The sequence below is a fragment of the Lathyrus oleraceus genome, chromosome 5 (assembly GCF_024323335.1).
Source record: "Lathyrus oleraceus cultivar Zhongwan6 chromosome 5, CAAS_Psat_ZW6_1.0, whole genome shotgun sequence".
Taxonomy (NCBI): Eukaryota; Viridiplantae; Streptophyta; class Magnoliopsida; order Fabales; family Fabaceae; genus Lathyrus; species Lathyrus oleraceus.
The window spans coordinates 127,412,380-127,432,479 of record NC_066583.1 but is presented as its reverse complement, the minus strand read 5'-3'; the positions used below and the strand labels follow the sequence as shown (position 1 = coordinate 127,432,479).

The window sequence follows — 20,100 nt, the reverse complement described above, 5'->3', positions numbered from 1 at the left end:
AGGTTTACACTCAATTAATCCTTTTTCATCCAATTTATTTGAGAAAAAAATATTTGACAAAATGCTTAAGTTTCAAAAGAAGTTTGATATAGATTAAGCATTTTGATTCGTATATGAAAATGCGTTGAAATCGATTTTGAAAAATACTTTATGTTGAATCAATATTTTTGTTACAAAATATAATTGATTTTATTATTATTAAAATGATATTTATTATTACAAAAAAGTTAAAAATAAAAATAAATAATAAAGAAAAAGAAATAAAAAAACAAATATCAATCACATGGCAATAGGTGCAGAAGGTGATATGGGGGTGATGGTGTAGCAAGGTCCAAAAGCCCAAAAATAAACAAAGATAATTGACTCTACCTCCACCATCTGATGGGATCAAGAGGGTAATCTGATGGTCAGGGATGATCAGGCATACGGTAACAGGTGGGGGCTCTCCACAAGAGCTCAGATCAATGCTAAAAAAAGTCACATAATCCAACGCTAGAGAGCACTGCCACATGTGCTCGAGGAAGAAAGAAGGGGCTAATTAAAATAGAGGGGAAGGAGCATGTGAGATCATACTCACTCTCTTTTCTCTCTCTCTCTAACTTAAACCCTCTCTCTCCAAACCAAACTCTGGCCTCCGTGGAAACATCCAAACACACTTAGTCTCACCTAAAAGATCTACACGACCAAGACAAAGATGAACTTGATGAACACTATGAAGGTTATGTGGATGAGTTGCAGTAACAAACTCGTGTATCATAAATCAATGCTTGCCTCTTATTCTTTTTATTCAATTTTTAATTTTCTTTTCTTTTACGTGTATACTGCTATGAATGTACGGATGTGTATGAGGTGATGATGTTGATGGAGCTTGCAGCTTGTAACAAACTCGTGTTTTATTTTTTCCTTTCTTTTTTCAACTTTTAATTATGTTTTATTTGACTATGCAGGATGTTGATGGGATGATGATGGTATGCAATATGGCTTGGGATGATGAAAGCAGACTGCAACTGTGAAGCAAGGGATTTCCTGTTACTCAACAATAAACTCATTTCTTTTTCCTTCGTTTTATATTTTCTATTTTATTAAAATGTATGTAATTTATGTGATGAAGGTATCATTGTAATGTATGATTGACCCAATGTAAAAAACAAGTTTACTCAAAATGAAAATGTAGTCTCTGCTCTTCATTCCAATGTGTGTATGTCATGCAATCCTTTTGAATTTGCAATGTGTGTATATTTTAGAATGTTGTAACTTAACTCAGATGAAATAGCCACATTCAAATCTTAGTTCTTTTCAATGTCCTAAATGCATTATGGATTGGCACATGACAATGGAAATATTTTTGGCATAAAAATGTAACTTATAACTTTGAGCTTCCTAATTCAATTATTTTTGGCATTTTAGAAAAATGATAATGATGGTATCAAAACTGATGTAGATAAAATGATGATGAAGAAATGAAAAGAACAAACTACAGTAAGATATAAACTTTAATTAAAAGGAGACTAGTGTTAATGACTCAAAATTTTAATTTGAATGATAATATGCATAGAGCTAGCATGAATAGAAATGGTCAAGAGCCCAAAAGACTTACAATTTTGGAAAATACAAAGCAAAGTGGATGGAATGAGTAGTCATGGTCAAATTGACCCTAAGCTCAAATTAACATGAACATAAAAATGCAAGAGATGCAATGCAAAAACAAATTAAAAGACTACACAAATGAAGGGGCAAAATTAGGGCATGACAGGAAGTAAAAAGGAAAAGTTGAGCATAACTAAAATTTGGGGAAATTTTTCTTTAACTTATCTGATTTGATGTTTGAGAATGAAAGTAACCTCTGAGCATAATCATGGAATTATTTCGATAAGAAGCATTAGATTTGAAGGATATCTTTGGTAATGAAATACTTTATTTTAGGATCGATTCTTTTTTTTATAGATTTGTTACTTGAGAGTAAGTAACAATTCAAGTTTGGGGATTATGATGAAGTCAAGTCATACTATATATATTCTAGCAATTTTATTAATGTTTTAATTGAATTTTGCATGAAATAGAGTAAAGCAACACATGACTCAAGTCATTATAGAAAATCTCAATTCATAATCACTCTAACTAGATTAATCTACAATACTTTTAAGGTGGAATTTACAATTAAAAAAAAGTAGAGCAGGACTTAAACACATAAATGAAAAAAAAAAGAATTATGAAGAAATTAGGCAATTTCTTTGCAACCGTTTGAAGCCAAAGTAACTTGTAAGGTTAAGGGTTCGACACGATTGTGCCATTGATGATTTTTTTTCATATAAGTGAGAACGTTTTCAAGGGTTATGATTCTTAATTTTAGTTGTAAAAGACTGATTTGGAGGTTAGGGTTGATGATCAATCATCATTGGGGGTCAACTATAGATGTAAATAGATATCCACAGGGATATATAGTATGATATATGTGTCTGCCCCGTTGGATAAGTATGATATTTATATCCGTTCCATATCCGTGTGGGTATCTGTTAAGCAGGTAATCTGCGGGTTTTAAGGTATTCGTGGATATTTATAGATATCAATGGATAATTATTTTTTTTAAATTATTTTTTAAAAAATTTATTTTTCAGCTTCTTTTAAAGACACTGTTATCATCACATAATACCCATACAATTCGCTCTCAATTTAACAACAAAATTTTATATTAATTTTTTTCTTTTTCACCAAAATATGATTACATACAAATATAATATCCATACTTTCCATTTTTAACCAAAACAAATGAAAAATCTTGTGATTATGGTTACGATGGAAGATCGGATGACAGAGGAGTACAAATGGAGGTACTGGCTAGTTGGTCAGAAGAAGAGGACATTGGTTGGTTCACTACGCCAAAAACTGGAATAGACAGCGCACCTTAGAGGGCGCTTTATTACAAAAGCGCTCTCTAAAGTGAAGCGAAAAATAAGGAGCAATAGACAGCGCACTTTAGAGGGCGCTTTTGTAACAAAGCGCCCTCTAAGGTGAAGCGAAAAAATAAGGAGGAGATAGAGGGACAACAATACATGGCGCTTTTTAGAAAGCGCCCTCTAAGGTTACCCTTAGAGGGCGCTTTTAATAAAGCGCTGTTATAAGTCCATGTGCATTTCCAGCTTATAAAGCGCTTCTGGAAAGCCTTAGAGAGCGCTTTCATAAGCGCCCTCTTAGGCCCCCTTTAGAGGGCGCTTTTTTTCCACAAGCGCCCTCTAATGTCCCCTTTAGTAAACATTAAAATTATAACATACTGCGCGTTTTGTTATTTTCGTTCTTTTTCACGTTAGGGTTCTAAGGCGTTTTCCTTCCACCTCTGTTAGATCTACATTATTACTGCGCGTTTCCTCCTTCTACCAATCAAAGGTACACGCTTTTCCCAATTTCTGTTTTATGTTATTGCTTTGTTTTAGCTTTGCCCAATTTCTGTTTTACATTATTACTGCGCGTTTCCTCCTTCTACGTTTGTTTCGACCATGATAGCGCATGCAATAGGAAATTGACGGTTGGTTTTTAGTGACCATGATAGCGCATGCAATGGGACTACATTACCCAGTAGTTAGGGTTATACGACCTATGAACATATGATTTTGTGTCAATACCAGTATCATTAGAAACCTAGGTCCGAATGTGTTTGAACTCTTCTGAAATTGTTTTTTGTTTATTCTAATTAGTAATGGATAATACATGGATGTCTTCCAATCGATTGTCGAGAGAGTACGAGAATGGGGTATCAGAATTCGTTAAGTTTGCCGTTGCGCACGCCGAAGACCCCAGTAGAATGATATGTCCTTGCTTGGGTTGTTGTTATGGGAAACGGGTTGACGCAGTTCAGTTGACATCGCATCTAATGAGGCATGGAATTGATCGAAGTTATACATGTTAGAATTTGCATGGTGAGAAAAGTAACGAGAATGTTGAACCGGGGGATAGTACGACCTATGCCTCAAACTATAGTGGCGCAGATACATACGATTGTGATCGAGTTGAAGAGATTGCAGAAGCACTTGAAGGAGATCTTAAGGATTGTCCCGAAATGTTTGAGAGGTTGGTAAGTGATGCAGAGAAACCTTTGTATGATGGTTGCACTAAATTCACAAGATTGTCTGCGGTATTAAAGTTGTACAACTTAAAGGCGGGCAATGGGTGGTCGGATAAAAGTTTCACAGAGTTATTAGCCCTTTTGAAAGATATGCTTCCTGAGGATAATGTTCTTCCCAATCGAACATATGAGACCAAAAAGATGTTGTGCTCTATTGGCATGAGCTATGATAAGATACATGCATGTCCAAACGATTGCGTTTTCTTTCGAAATGAGTATGCATCGTTAAATGAGTGTCCTAAATGCGGTGTCTCGCGATATAAGAACAAGTTGTCTCCAGCAAAAGTCTTGTGGTATTTTCCTGTTATTCCGAGATTTAGACGCATGTTTCGTAGTGAAACCGATTCAAGACACTTGACCTGGCATGCAGATGAAAGAATTATAGATGGAAAGTATCGACATCCGGCAGATTCACCACAGTGGTTGAAAATTGATAATGATTATCCTGAATTTGGAGAAGAATCAAGAAACCTTCGCTTGGCATTATCTACTGATGGAATGAACCCATACGGTATCCAGAGTATCTCACACAGTACATGGCCTGTGATTATTATGATTTATAACCTACCTCCATGGATATGTATGAAGCGTAAGTACATGATGTTGTCTATGTTGATTTCTGGACCTAAACAACCAGGGAATGACATAGACGTGTACTTGAAGCCCTTAATCGAAGATTTAAAGATTTTGTGGGAGACCGGTGTGGAGGTTTATGATGGATATAGGAAAGAAAGTTTCAACTTGAGGGCGATGTTGTTTGGCACAATTAATGATTTTCCAGCATACGGAAATCTATCAGGGTATAGCATAAAAGGTCAATGTGCGTGTCCTATTTGTGAAGATAAAACAGATTGGAAGCGCTTGGAGTTTGGTCAGAAGAATGTCTTTCTCGGTCATCGGAGATTCTTAAATTCAAATCATCACTACCGTGGATGGAGAAAGACGTTCAATGGAGAGACAGAACAAGGCAGAGCTCCACCTGTATTGACGGGTGATCAAATTTTTGAAAAGGTGAAAGATTTGGATACTCAGTTTGGCAAGCCTTTTGCCCACACACTTGTCAAAAGTGGGTGGAAGAAGAGGTCAGTTTTTTTTGAATTGCCGTATTGGAAGTCCTTGTATGTGAGACATTTTCTTGATGTTATGCATATTGAAAAAAATGTATTTGAAAGTGTTATTGGCACGTTACTCAATATACAAGGAAAGTCTAAGGATGGCCTTAAGGCAAGAAAGGACTTGATAGCGATGGGAATAAGAACTGAATTAGGACCCTTGAAGAAAGGAAAACGAACATATCTACCTCCTGCTGCTTATACTCTATCTAGAAAGGAGAAAAAAACATTGTGTAAGTTTCTAAGTGAAGTTAAAGTTCCAGAAGGGTACTCTTCAAATATTAGAAGACTTGTGTCTATGAAAGACCTCAAGTTAAAGAGTTTAAAGACCCATGATTGCCATGTTATAATGGAACATTTTCTCCCAATAGGTATACGTTCTATTCTTCCAGAAAAAGTAAGAAGCTCTATAACTAAGTTGTGTTCTTTCTTCAAGTCAATTTGCAGTAAGGTGATCAATCCTGCGATCTTACCAATGTTGCAAAAAGAAATCGTTATTACTTTGTGTGAGCTTGAAATGTTTTTTCCTCCATCATTTTTTGACATAATGGTACATCTAGTTGTTCATCTTGTGAAAGAGACACAATTGTGTGGACCAGCTTATATGAGATGGATGTACCCTGTTGAACGTTATATGAAAATATTAAAAGGGTACGTGAAGAACCGAAGTCGACCAGAAGGTTGTATGGTTGAAAGATACATTGTTGAAGAAGCGATTGAGTTTTGTACTGAATATTTGTCTAATGTTCAGTCAATCGGACTCCCCAAGTCTCAGCTTGTCGAAAAGAAAGAAGGAAAAAATATAATTGGAAATAAAATCGTGACAGTATCAAGGGTCGAACGGGATCAAGTGCATTTGTATGTTCTGCACAATGAGAATGAGGTTGAGCCGTATGTTGAAATTCACAAGGATGTTCTCCGAGGTTTAAATCCCAATAGAAATGAAAATTGGATAGTACGAGAGCACAATCGATGTTTTATACCTTGGTTTAAGGATCATATTTATTCAAAGTATTATTCAGATCCCGCTTCAATAACAGAAAGGTTGAGATGCTTAGCATATGGTCCAAGTTTCCATGTTTTTTCTTATAGCGCATACGCGATTAATGGATACACATTTTATACCAAAGAACAAGATGATAAAAGTACTATGCAGAATAGTGGTGTCACCGTGGTAGCTGAAGCAATGCACATATCAAGTGTGAAGGACTTAAACCCCAAATTTGCAAATCTGTCTTATTTTGGTGTTATCGAGCGCATTTGGGTGTTTGATTATGAGAAGTTTCAGATTCCTATATTTGGTTGCAAGTGGGTTGAAAATAATAACGACATTCGAATGGATAAGTCAGGATTTTTGCAAGTGGATCTTAATAGGGTGGGATACAAAGATGAGTCTTTTATTCTAGCCTCTCAAGCTAGACAAGTGTTCTATGTCAATGATCCGAAAAGTACGAAATGGTCTATAGTTCTTTTTTCCAACAAAGTAATTTATGAAAACACTGGAGATCAAGGTGATATTGATGTTGAGATTGAATCGTTTACCAGAAATGATCAAGATGAGAATATTATATCAAATGATTCATATATTAGAAATGATCATAATGAGGGTATTTGGATCAATCCAACCATCCGTGTTGTTAAGAGACATGTAGAACATATTCCAACCAAGAAAAGAAAGAGAACTTAGTGAAAAAGGTACAGGTCAAATGATTTTAATTGTTTTCTTTATTACAGGTAAAATGACTTTTATGATTTTAATTGTTTTTACATTTGTCATCTGATTTTAATTGTTTTCTTTATTACAGGTAAAATGGCTATTATGAAGTCAATCATTCGTGCAAGAGACAAGGGTGTAAAATTTGAAGTACATTGGAGTGCTGAAGACCAACTAATTTTTTTTCATCAGGCTTGTGTCTCAATAGAGGATGGGTATCTACCTAAAGTTACTTTTGTAGTGGTCCAAAAGAGACATCACACCCGTCTCTTTCCTGTCAACCCCAAAGAGACCGATAGAAGTGGAAATATTATGCCAGGTTTTTTCAATATATTTCTCAACGCAGCTGGTATATATTATCATTTGAATTTATCACTTTTTGCTGATTTTGTTGTTCTAAATTGTCAAAGGAACCGTGGTAGACACCAGCATTTGTCACCCTAGGGAATTTGATTTTTACCTTAACAGCCATGCAGGAATTCAGGTAATATTAGCTATGTCATTTAACTTTATGCCATTGTTTACTATTTGTTGCTCAATCGCCTTTTGACAGTTCTGTGTTATTTGCATTTGGACGTGTTCTTTTTGCAGGGGACTAGTCGACCAACGCATTATCATGTGCTGTATGATGAAAATAAATTCACTGCAGACCAGCTACAGAGTTTGACCAATAACTTGTGCTACACGTAATGATATGATTTGCTTTTTTAATCTTAATTAATATTTTCTAAACTTGTACTGTTTTCATTTAATTTTAGAAGCCTTCTGATACTATTTTTTTCCATTCAATTATGCGAGGTGTACTCGATCTGTCTCAATAGGTTTGTTACTCGATTCCCTTTGCTTGTTTTTGTTTTAGGCTATACAAAACTTTAGTTTAACAAAAATGTTATCTTGTATGCAGTTCCTCCTGCCTATTATGCACACTTGCTATTATTCACCATGGGTGGATGGGCGTTATTTTGTTTAGTATTGGTTAGAACTACTAGACAGCTTTTGGATACAGTGGTCACTGGGTGTTGGTTGCTATGGATCTTTCGAGACTAATAGTGTATTATCTCGATTCGTTATCGGGTGATTGGAGTAAATATCCGAGTATGAAGAAGACGGTTGACGCGTAAGTGAAATTCCCCTAAATATTCGTGTGTATTTGTATATTTAATTATGTCTGTCAGATATTTCATCTAATTTGTTACTAAATCATGAATATGTTTTATTCTCTTAATTGTAGTACTTTGAGGAATACAAATCTTACTCAAGAGCTCATTTGGATGAAATGAAGGATGAATTGTGTCAATTCATTGTTGATCAAAGAATCATATAGCTAGGTTGTATATTGTTGTACATATATGTATGGAATATTGTTGTTGTATGCTGTTGTTGTATATATGTTGTATATTGTTGTTGTACTTTTACTAAATCATGAATATGTTGTTGTATATTGTTGATCAAAGAATCATATATTAATGTTGTATATATGGAGGATTAATGTTGTATATAAATGGATTCATGTTGTATATATCAATGGATTAATGGTGTATAACATTGGATTAAAGGATGAAATCAATATGAATTTTACACTTTTGCAGCATTCGAACAGGTTACCAATTAAATATCCACTGTTTTTCAAACAAATTTTTTTAAAATAACTAACACTTTAGAGGGCGCTTTGTCCAGAAAGCGCCCTCTAAACACTTTACATTGACAACTTTAGAGGGCGCTTTTTCCTGAAAGTGCCCTCTAAACACTTTACATTGACAACTTTAGAGGGCGCTTTTTCCTGAAAGCGCCCTCTAAACACTTTACATTGACAACTTTAGAGGGCGCTTTTTCCTGAAAGCGCCCTCTAAACACTTTACATTGACAACTTTAGAGGGCGCTTTTTCTAGAAAGCGCCCTCTAAGGTGTCCCTTTATGGACCACTCCAGAGGGCGCTTTTTTCTGAAAGCGCACTATAATGTGGCCACTTTAGACAGCGCTTTCTCCAGGAAAACAAAGCGATGTCTTTACCTATGCCAGCGCCACTTTAGAGGGCGCTTAAAAGCGCTGTTATAGGGCAAAATAAGCGCCCTCTTTTCCCTTATTTGACGTAGTGGTTGTATGGTAGAGTTATTGAAGTAAAGTCTAGAGTGTACAAAGATCTTAAATATGAATTGATAGGATAGTATTTGTATGGAAGATAGTATTTCTATGGAATGTAAAAGGTTTTCTATAAAGAAAATTTATAAAAAAATGAAAATAATTTTTTTTTTAGAATATGAAAAGATATAGTACAATAAACTAATTATGTTTAAATATATTTTTATAATTTATTAACGGATACAGATATCCGCGAGTATGATATCATCAAAACAACATCTGTATCTATTAAAAAACAAATATTTAAATATCCATTTATTTTAACTGCCGATATCCATTAAGATATCCGCCCCATATCTGTGACAAATTTTATCCACGAATACCAGCAGATACAGATTTTATCTGCGGCAAATAACTCATAAGATTAAAGATGCAGCACGATTGTGTAATTGATAATTTTTTCCATATAAGTGAGAACGTTTCTAAGGATTAGGATTCTTAATTTTAGTTGCAAAATGCTGCTTTGAAGGTTAGGATTGATGATCAATCTTCATTGGGGTCAAGAATGTCATTTACCATTTATTTTATCTCTTTTCTTATTAATCTTTGAAACATAAGTGATTATTTTTTATAGATTAGATCCTTTGAAATGAATGTATCCTAAATTTGTTTGATCAATTTAGTTTGCTAAGTATTATCCTATATATTATGGATCTTTTTATTATTCAATAAAGATTGTGCTTATGACTTCTATTCATTAAAGAATACTTAGATTGATTTCAAATTGTACAAGAGTAATCATTGTATAGTGTGCAATTTTATCCAATTTTATTGTTCAACTTATAATATTGTTTCATATAGTATTAGTTTATTGTGATATAGTTATTTGTGATCAATAAAATCTTCGACCATTACGAATTCATTTAAAATATTGGAGGTTACAATCGAAGAAGTGACTAACGTAAAAAGAAATTACGCGTAACTATTTTTTAAATTAATTGTGCTTATTCAGAAAACAATTATATGTTCAAGAGGAATTGAGAAACATGATTAGGACAAATAATTCGAAATGAGGCCTAATCACCTTTATTATTATATTTTATAAAACTTTTAGTTTACACGTTTTTCTCTACTTTAGCCAAACTCTATATGTACCCATAATTGTTCCTATATATCTTTTGTTTTACCTTTTATAAACCAAGTGAATTAATCATTACCTCGTAGTAATCGATATAATCCATGTGGAGATGAAACTTTATAAATATTATAACTTAGACGAAATTTTTGGTACATTTGTCAAATTAGGCCATAAAAGCTTATGGGTACAATGTAACACTAACCAAACACTAACATGAGTAGTATCCTAAGAAGGTATGTGCGCAAGTGGTTGAGAATTGTATTAAAAAAATCTAGTCCACTACTTGCAAAATCCATCACCGCTAATAAATTTCAAGCTAATGCAAAAAGCACTCAGTTATGTGTTGTTTGATGGTGATCTATACAAAAGGAATACAAGTTCTTCTAAAATGTATGGGAAAGAAAAAGTCTTCCAAATTAATGGACAAACTACTTACTTTAGACAATTAAAACTATGGCCAGGATGCACTATTGCCTTTGGAAATTAACTTAGCTTCACTTACAGTTGGCAAGCAAAACTAACTTATTTTAGACAATTATAAAAATGCTATGTTAATAGAAATGGATTTTCTAGATGAAAAATGACTCATGGCATTAAATAATAATGATGTTTCAATGTAAAAATGGTTAAATCCCATAACGAACGATTCAAACATAAAAGATTTGTTAAAGGTGACTTAGTTTGAAAAACTATTTTATTAATTGAAAATAAAAATCTTATTTTTAAGGAATTGTCGCCAAATTAAGAAAGGCCTCTTGAATCTAATGATATGTGTGTATTTTATTTATGTGATATTTTGGATCGAACTCTAGTATTGAAAATGATAGTTTCATATTTTGACAAAGGTTGTACATGTTGTAATCGGAGTCTGTTCAAGCATGCAGGAGTCAAAGATATGTGTGTTGTAGTCGAAACATGTTCTAACATGCAGTTGTATAAGTTATTTTGTTGCTTAAGTTAACTTAGTGTTTAAGTTAGCTTGTAGTCTATAAGTATGATGCTTTCTCATGTTGTTGAGAGGGAGTTAAGCATTGGTTGTTGTTATTCACTTGTAACATTTTGCCCTAATTGGAAAAGTGAATAGAAAGACGATTTTAACCAATTTTTGTTCTTCTTCTTCCCTCTCTCTCTTTTGTAAAACTAAAAGGGTTTCTTGTGTTTGTTCAAGAAAATCAATCATTCTCATAGTTTTATTTGTTCCTGTTGTGGCGTTTGACACAACAAACTGGTGCGGTGAGCGTGGACAAGATGTCATAAATGAAATATGAGATTGAGAAATTCACCAGTGTGAATGATTTTAATTTGTGGCGCTTGAAGATGCAAGTCCTACTGGTTCAGTAGGGTTTGTTAGAAGCGTTGAGAGGATCAGAGAAGATGGATGTTTCCTTAACAAAGAAGGATAAGACAACAATGATCGAGAAATCCCACAGTGTCATCATATTGAGCCTCAGTGATAAGGTTCTCCGACTGGTCTCAAAGGAGAAGACGACAACAAGTGTGTGGAGCAAACTCAAAGGGTTGCACATGACTAAATCTCTAGTAAATCTTCTGTACCTGAAGTTGGCTCTGCATTTATTCAAGATGAGTGAAGATAGAGTCTTGACGGAGTAGTTGGATACGTTCAACAAGTTGATTCTTGATTTGGAGAATATCGAGGTTAGTATTGATGATGAAGACCAAACGCTGTTATTGTTGTGTTATACCTAAGTATCATGTTCATTTCAAAGAAACTCTCTTGTATGGAAGAGGTTCCCCTGACCTTTGAAGAAGCTCAATCAGTCTTGTACTCTAAGGATTTGAACGAACGAAAGGAGCACAAACCATCGTCTGTCGGTGAAGGTTTGTCTGTTAAAGGGGAATTCTTGAAGAAAGATGATAGGTTTGAGAAACAGAAGGGTAAAGGTCAGTAGAAGTCTTATGGTGGTGGTGCTCTTGGAATTAAGTGTTACCACTGTAAGAAGGAGGGTCGCACAAGAAAGGTGTGTCATGAACACATGAATAATCGTGGAGGTAAGGATAATGGCAACGCAACCATTGTTCAAGATGATTTTGAATCGTCTGATGTCCTGATAGTTTCGAGTAGAAATTCTTGCAAGGAATGGATCATGGATTCAGGTTTCACTTGGAACATGACTCCAAACAAAGATGTGTTTGAGGAATTATGTGATCAAGATGGTGGTGGATCAGTGTTGCTGGGAAACAACAAAGCTTGCAAAATTGCAGGTATTGGATATGTGAGATTCAAGCTCTATGATGAGTTAATAAAGTTATTTACTAGTGTCAGGTATGTATCTGACCTTTTCAACAAGAAATGATATGTGTACAAGGGAGAGCAAGGTATCCTAATATTTACGAAGGGCTCGGAGGAAGTCTTGAGAGGCATGAAGACATAAGGCTTGTATACCCTTGAGACTGAGGTTGTAAGTGGATCAATATATTTTGCCTCCATGAAACCTATGTTGAAGACAAAACTCCGGCACATGAGATTGGGCCATGTCAGTGAAATGGGTCTTGTCGAACTGGAGAAACAAAATCTGTTGGGTGGTGACAAAGTCGAAAAGCTAGAATTTTGTGAACCTTGTGTTTTTGGTAAATCATGCAGAGTGAAGTTTAACAAAGGCAAACAAAGAACACATGGATCCCTTGATTACATTCATGATGATCTTTGGGGGTCTGTAAGGAATCCTTCACACTCAGGTGTAAAGTATAATGATTATTTCATAAAGTTATGGATATTCATCCAGAAGACTAAGGATGGAAATTTTGAAAATTTCAAAAGTTTGAAGGCTTTGGTCGAAAATTAGACTGACATGGAGGTCAAGAAGTTGAGAACCAATAATGGCCTTAAGTTCTACAATGAAGCCTTCTACCGTTAATGTAGTATGTATGGTATTGAAAGGCACAAGACTACTATGGGTACTCCTCAACAAAATGGCCTTGCTGAGAGGTTCAATCAAACAATCCTGGAAAGGGTTAGATGCATGTTGGTTAATGCTAGATTGAATAAGGTGTTTTAGGCTGAGGTTGTAGTGACTGCAACATACATGATAAATATGTGTCCCCGGACTACATTGAGGATGAAGACACTTGAAGAAGTATGGTCAGGATATCCACCTAATCTTGACAGACTTAGAGTATTTGGTTGTTTAGTCTATGCTCACATTAGGCAAGACAATGTCGAACCTAGAGCTCTAAGATGTATGTTTCTTGGATACCATAAAAGAGTGAAAGCTTATAGGTTGTAATGCCTAGATCCAGGTCACAAGAGGTGTATCACAAGTCGTGATGTAGTTTTCAATGAAGCAGAAATAGCGTTCAATAAAAATGGAGATGTTGGTCGAAATACAGAGATCTTTGAAGAATAGCTGGAACAGGAAGATATTCATGTTGAGGTGAAACATAGTGATGATGAATTGCATAACCCATATGAAGTCGAGGAAGAAGCACAAGATGTTGAAGAAATTGAGGAAATTATTGATAAATACCTGTTGGCAAGAGACAGGTCGAAAAGAGTCATCAAGCTACCTTAGAGACTTGGTTATGCAAATCTCATAACTTTTGTCTTAATCTCTGCAAGTGAGGTTATTGATGAAGAACCTAGAGATTACAAGGAAGTTGTGAGGAATCAAAACAAGACTGAATGGTTGAAAGCCATGGATGATGAGATGAAATATCTTCATGATAACCACATTTGGAAGTTGATCGAGAAACTTGTTAGGGTCGAGTTAGTCAGCTGTAAGTGGATTTTCAAAGTTAAGGAAGGAATCAAATGAGTGATGTCGAAGAGATATAAGGCAAGGTTAGTTGCTTGGGGGTTCACTCAGAAAGAAGCAGTTGACTTTAATGATGTGTTCTCACCTGTTGTAAAACATAGAATGTTGTTAGCCATGGTGACAAAGTTTGACTTAGAACTTGAATAAATGGATGTAAAGACAACCTTCCTTTAGGGTGATCTAGATGAAACAGTCCCGATGAAGCAACATGAAGGTATGCAGAAAGAGGAAAGGAAAATTATGTGTGCAAGTTGAATAGGTCATTATATGGCCTGAAACAATCTCCTCGACAATGGAATAGGAGATTCGACAAGTTCATGACACACATAGGTTTCACTAGGAGCCAGTTGGACCACTGTATTTACCTCATATTTTGACATGGAAGTTCACTTGTTATTTTTTTTATTTATGTGGATGACATTCTCATAGAAATCAACAATGTTGAGGTTCTTATGAAGGTGAAGGATGAACTCGATGAAGAGTTCGACATGAAGGATCTAGGAGCTGCCACCAGGATTCTTGGGATTGACATTCGTATAAATAAAAAAATCGAGATTATACTTATCTCAAGAGAATGCCTATTATAACACCGACAAATCTTCAATTCTAGATTTGTACGACTCAAAGTCCTAGTACTGAAGTCAAAAGATCCTATATGGGTAGCATTTTGTATGCTAATATAATAGGTTCTTTAATGTATGTACGAGGCTAGACATAACGTACAGAGTAAGCCTTGTAAACAGGTATATGACCAATCTTGGGAGGGACACTGAAAAAGCTCAAAAGTGGATTCTGAGATACATAAAAGGATCCCTGAGTATGGTCCTAGTTTATGGTGGGTCCATGAGTGATGGTGAAGCCGAAGTCGATGGATTTATCGACTCTGACTATGCATGATGTATGTATATCAGAAAATCTCTTTCTGGATATGTTTTCACTATGTTTGGTACAACAATCAGTTGGAAAACTTCTCTTCAGAAGGTTGTTGCCTTATCAACCACTGAAGCTGAATATATTGCTCTCACTCAAGTTGTAGAAGAAACATCGTGGCTTGAAAAGTTTGCTAAGGAATTGAAATTTCAAGGTCGTTTTATCACTGTTAAATGTGATAGTCAAAGTATCATACATGTAACAACCCAATTTTAGTATTTCTTTCTTATATTATTATTATTTTATTTTATTTTATTTATTTGGTGTGTTAATTAATTAATTGGTTGTTAGGTAGTATAATAATTGATTATATTAATTAACTTGGTGTGTATATTGTGTTGGTTTAATTTATTTGAATTAAATAGAGATATTATAATACTAGGTCTTATTGGGCCTAATAATTAAATTAGAGGTATCATTCTTTAAGCCTAAATATAATACTAGGATATAAGAGGTGAGGAGAGTGAGAAGTAGGATTCATTTGATCATTGACGGTAACAGAGAAAGAAAAGAGGAAAAGTAAGAGAAGAGGGGAAGAACAAGAGAGACGCTAAGGTTTCCAGAAAATTGAAGAGGTAAGGGGGAGAATCCTTATTATTATGGGTTAGTATGATTGGGTCAATGGGTAGAAATATGTTTACGTTGAAATCCCTAAATTTCATGGTTTTTGGAATTGTTAGGTTTTGATGAGTATTCTTGATTTGTGGTGATTTAATTGTGTTAAAACTGCAAATTAACTTTATATACTTAGAGTATTGTACGAGTTATAATTTTCCGAGCGTTTGACTTTTTACGGAATCGAAATCGGAGGTCCGAAAGGCCTCCAACGATGAAAAACGTAGAAAATTCTGCATTCTATTTTGTGTTAACTGGTTAACCAAAAGCGTTAACCAGTTACTTGTTAAAAATCTGCTCAGAAATTCCATTCTGTTTTGCGTTAACCGGTTAACACTATTGAAAATATGCCAGGAATTGCATTCTGTTACGCGTTAACCGATTACCTAAAAGGGTTAACCGGTTAACACTGTTGAAAAATGAAAAAATGGAGACTTTAAAAGTTGTATTCAGTTTGAAATGAAATCTAAGTGTGCGTATTTGATAATTAGCCTATATTTGTGAATGATATATTATTATGAATGTGTATATGTACCATTGATGGATAATTCATAGAGTTGAATTATGGTGATATGTGGAATGTTAAGATGGTAGAGATGATCTTAATTGCATATGTGTTGGTATTGTACATTCATTCATGGCATGGTCGGCTTCATGGTGGAAGCGGTGAAACTGTGGGTTCACATGGTAATAGACGTTGATCCTTAATTGGAAATAGGCGTAGCAGACGTTGATCCTTAATTGGAAATAGACGTAGTGGCTTGGGTTCTAGATATTGAATCGGAAAGCGGTGAAACTGTGGGTTCACATAGACGTTGATCCTTAATTGGAAATAGGCGTAGCAGACATTGATCCTTAATTGGAAATAGACGTAGTGGCTTTGATCTTGTCCGGATCGGAAGCGTGGCTTGGATTCTAGATATTGAATCGGAAAGCGGTGAAACCTTGGGTTCACATTGCGGTACCACATGCATAGAGTCACATGTCTTGCATTGAGTCACATTAGAGTTATGTGATAATTGGGTGTATGCATTGATGTGATTGTGATGTGTGTATGAGATATGGTAATTGAATTTGGGTGATGTTTGGATACATAACTTGGCAAAATATGTGATTATGTGATAATTGTAGTTATGTGTATATTTGGGAATATAGTATTGGATTTTAATATTGTACTCCTTGAGTTTTGATGGATGTTTGAAACATGTGAAATAAATGTTGGTTAATATTATTGACATGGTTATACAAGGTGTGATGAATTCCGTTAATTGTTGATTTAATCATTGTGCCTTATTATACTTCTTCATAATGATTTGAATTCTCACCCTTCTGTTTGAATGTTGCTTTACATGGCATCGTGCAGATACTCAAGAGTAGTATTGCTGAAGTAAGTGGACGGTAGCTCACTCGAGCTTTAGCTGGAGAGTTTCCGTGTTTTGGTTTTAGAGACTAGTTAGTGAGTCATTGCTCTGGTCATGTAACACGGGGTAGATTGGTAGTATTGAACTCATATCTGATTTGGATATGTATTATGTTATTACTTGTGAACATGGTTATTTGCAATTGTTGTCTGAGAGGCCATAATGTCAAATATTTTGGATATGGTTTTATTTTATCTTGAGGAGATTATTGAGAGATGATCATGGTATGAGACATGGATCATTTTATGAAATGCATCAGTATTCATTATTTTCCGCTGCGAACGCATATACTTGTATACTCGTGATATTTAAGATGTGTTATTTTAAATGACCAGGTGTATTGTATATTGATGACGAATGATGTTTGGTTTTTAAAAGCTTTTAGTTTTTGAAAACGTCGATGTGACGCCCTTTTGTTTATATGCATGCTTATTTACTCTGATTATATGTTAAGTATTTTGGGGTAGAAAAAGAGGTGTTACAATACATCTATCAAAGAACTCAGTATATCATGAGAGAACAAACACATATATGTTAGGCTGCATTTCGTCGGGGAGAAACTCGAAAGTGGGGAAGTTAACTTGATGAAGGTTTAGACATATCACGATGTTGCGGATATGATCACCAAGTCATTGCCAAGTATCAAGTTCTTCCACTGTATGCAGTTAATAAAATTGCATGATGAAAGCTGGTTTATTCTCTTAGTGTTGTAGAGTTTGTTCTAAGGTGAAGATTTGTGGTATTTTGGAGCGAACTCTAGTCTAGACAGGGATAACTTCATGTTTTGACAAAAGTTGTGCATGTTATAGTCAGAGTCTGTTCAAGCATGCAGGAGTTGAAGATGTGTGGGTTATAGTCAAAGCATGTTCTAGCATGCAGTTGTATAAGTTAGCTTGTTGCTTAAATTAGCTTAGTGTTTAAGTTAGTTTGTAGTCTATAAATATACTGCTCTCCCAGGTTATTGAGAAAGTGTTAAGCACTGATTGTTTTTATTCACTTGTAACCTTTTGCCCTACTTGAAAAAGTAAATAGAAAAATAGTTTTAACCAATTTTTCTTCTTTTCTCTCTCTCACACATAAAACTAAAAGGGTTTCTTATGTTTATTCAAGAAATTCAATCTTTCTCATAGTTTTATTCGTTCCTGGTGCGACATTTTTCACAATAATATGTATCACTATAGTTTTTACACACTTATCATGATACTTGGACACAAAGTAATATGAAAAATGTATGAGTCTTGAAGGCCAATGTCAAGCACAATTCGCTAGGCGAATTTATCTTTGACCAACGAAACCAAGGCAAAAAGACTAGCTTGTAAATCATAGTAAATTTGTTGGACGGGTTCATCCTCGGATCTAAAACTTTATAACAATAGGTGTATGATTCCTTTCCCTTATATACTTAATATTTTATTTATTTATTTTGATTTTCACCGCCTGTATCTGATCTACTGAATCGATTCTGACATCAAGTAGTTTCAGCCTCCTCCCTATCATAATTGCGAGGGATCGAATCGTGATCCTCTTTACCAAAACTAACTAATAATTATTTATTTTTAATCGATACGGGAATTAACCATTCACACTTAAATTTCTAACAAATAAATTTATTATATAAATGAGTTGAACTTGACATTAATTAAACAAAATGAAGTAGTACAATATCCAACATACTTTGTAAGCAAATTGTTGCAAGAATAAGATGCATGATGCATGGTAATAGAATTATTTTCCCTTTCATCTTAGTCATTTCAGATTAAAGACTCAAACATTATTTCATTCACGTTACTTGCTTTGGATGCATCGTTTTTCGATGAGAACAACTTGAATACTAATATAGTATTAGTTGGTAGTATTAGAACTAAAGTCAATACCAAACTTAATCCTACTAGTTAGTTCATAAAATGTCTAATGGTTAGTTGGTACATGTAGAGTGTTGATCTTTGCATGTTTCATTAAATAAGTAGATATTGCGCATTGTGTGGCTCAGCAGCATGGCTCTTTCCCTTTCATTTAGTTAGCTGTTACGTTAAAATGTTTAGTTGATAATTGCCATGACAGGGCAAATCTATCTAATTGTGAACACAATGCAATCAATAATAAACTTCATTATACAACTACCTATAGTTCTTTATATATAATAATACAATTTCTAGAAGTAGAAATATACTTAAGTGTAATTCAATTATACAAAATTGGTTATAGAACGATGATTACTTTCACTTATAAAAATATCTGAATATCATATAATATATACTGTAAAATTCTTGACACAGTGATAACAAAAACTAAATAATTAATGGTCTATCGAATTTTAAACGAAATTTTTATACTACATCAAAAAAGATGGTTGAATTTAACTCAAATTAGATATTATTCGAATCTCAGTTAAGCTCTTAATTCCTCAAAGAGATCGTACAACAATAAATCATTTTAGATGCTTCAAATTTTCAAAGCTCTTAAAGATATGTATTTTGATGTCTATGCTATTTTGACAAAAATTAATACTTGTATCCTAACCTTTATAACAATTGTACTAATAGCTATATATTTTAGATCAAAGTACTAATATAGATATGGTGATTTGAGCTCTCTGCAACTTGTTTAGGAATTAATACTGGTTGATTTTGACAACTAGCTAATTGATATGAAGAACCGTCGTTATTATATCAGGTCCATATTATTTGGGATATTGATCATACCTATCACTTCGGCTGCCATGGTATCACAATAAGTGTAAATACAATCAATAGGTGGTATCATCATATCTGTTTGAGTAAGGTCCCTATTACGTGGTTCTCTCACACAACGATAAGTGTCTTATTTGAATACGTGATTTAAAAAAATTAATTAAATATATTGATTTATTAAATGTTCTTATCTTAGTTATAGTTAATGATTATAGTTAATAGAGTAAATAAAATGAATAAAAATTAATAAATAAAAATATAATAATGAAAAAATAAAAAAACATTGCATTTGTATCGTAATAAGAAATTTATTTTGAGACAAAAAATTAATAAATGAGATACTTTTTATTAAATAAATTATGTTTTTTTTATATTTAATTATTTTAAAATGAATTTAAATTTAAGAACACATTTATTTACGTATTTTTAAAAACAACTAATAAAGAGAGAGAAAAAATTTTAATTTATTTTAAATTTAATTTTTTTAACTGAATCATGAGAGGTGGTGATT

General features: G+C 34.0%; 1 long non-coding RNA gene across 1 annotated transcript; it reads left to right on the top strand.

Moving 5' to 3' along the window:
* Nucleotides 1-588: 588 nt before the first annotated feature.
* LOC127085363 (uncharacterized) lies at nt 589-1,223 on the top strand. Its single transcript, XR_007789108.1, has 2 exons — nt 589-750; nt 948-1,223. It is a non-coding gene; the product is annotated as an uncharacterized LOC127085363 (long non-coding RNA).
* Nucleotides 1,224-20,100: the final 18,877 nt, after the last annotated feature.